Raw genomic sequence first — 1,414 nt, 5'->3', positions numbered from 1 at the left:
CTGTAGGCTAATGTGAAACCCTCCTCTGTGGCCCCCTGCCCTGGACTCCTGAGACCCCTGCCCCTCTTTAGGAATAATGGCTCTTTCTCGATTCTGTAAACCACTTGATTGCTAGGCTGAGAGGTAAGGTGGCACTAACTCCATTTTGACTAGTTGTTTCAGGCAAGCCCAGGCATGCCCAGGCATGTTGTAATTTTCAGTTACCACCTCCATCCCGGAAAGCTGTAGATCAAGCAAGCTCGGGCATAGAGCAGCCTTGCAAGGTAAAAACAGAAACTTCTGGCCCCACAGATAACAGTCAGCACATTCCAATGCCCTAAAGACAGCCCCAATAAGAATCCTCCCCATACTCAGGGCATAGGACCATCCAATCATTTTAAAGGATGCATGGTGCATGTGGGCTTCTGTGAAACTTCCCTATAAAAGCCTGCTCCACCCTAGATCGGGGCTCTCAGTACGGATCCGCTGAGTCAGTGAAATCTGAGGTCTGGAGCTTAAGCCCGAATAAAGGCTCTTTACTGTTGCATACACTCTGGACTCCTTGGTGGTCATTGGGGGTCTCGAGATCTTGGCGTAACATTTGGGGGCTCGTCCCAGGATCCCCAAGACCCCCACAGGACCCCTGGAGCATTGAGCCTGGTCCGGCCGGTAAGTATCTTTGTCCTCTTGTTTGTGTGTGTTGTGCGCTCTTGGTTTTGGGCCCCCCTTATTTTGTTAGCCTGTTGGTGGTCTAGGTGGATGTGCTGGAAGACCCCAGGCTGTGGAACTTGGGAGACGTCTCGGAACCACTGATAGGATTGGATCCCACTTGTAAGTTTGGAAGGGAAAGGTGGGTTGCACCCACAGAGTGGTGAGAGGCTGACATCCCACTTTCAGTTCTTGTTTAAGGCTCTGGGAAGTATTGTTTTTTCAGTGTGTGTCTTTGTGTTTTCTGTGTTATTTGTGACTTACTTAGTTGAGGACATGGGACAAAGTCAAGTAACACCTTTGAGTCTTTTCCAGGATCATTTTTCTGACTTCAAAAAGAAGGCTAGAGGACAAGGGCTGGAGGTCAAAAAGGGCAGACTCTTTGTCCTTTGCAGGAATGAATGGCCAACCTTTGACATTGGATAGCCTAAGGAGGGAACATTTGACCTCCCCACTATTTACAGGGTTAAAAACATTATTTTTGGGCAATCAGGACACCCCAACCACATTCCTTACATTGCAACCTGGCAGGTCCTGGTTGAAGAGCCCCCCAAATGGCTCAAACCATTTTTGCCACTGCAGGGTTCAAAGACAACCACCCTCACCCTGCATGATGGCGAGTGGCAGAAAAATGAATCTAAACCATCTACCCCACTTTATCTTGTCCTCCAGGGTGGTACAGAGGAAGAACTTCTGCTTGAGCCTGTCCCATACTTGCCCACACTGT

The 1,414-nt window shown here is 49.2% G+C and overlaps 1 pseudogene; it reads right to left on the bottom strand.

The window, feature by feature from the left end:
• Positions 1 to 1,299, bottom strand: part of LOC103724965 — a 65,009-nt pseudogene extending 63,710 nt beyond the window's left edge.
• Between the last annotated feature and the right edge of the window lie 115 nt (positions 1,300 to 1,414).

This window comes from Nannospalax galili, unplaced genomic scaffold (genome assembly GCF_000622305.1).
Source record: "Nannospalax galili isolate Female #2095 unplaced genomic scaffold, S.galili_v1.0 scaffold186, whole genome shotgun sequence".
Classification (NCBI taxonomy): Eukaryota; Metazoa; Chordata; class Mammalia; order Rodentia; family Spalacidae; genus Nannospalax; species Nannospalax galili.
Note: the sequence above shows the minus strand (reverse complement) of the source record. Positions and strands in the feature narration are given on the sequence as shown.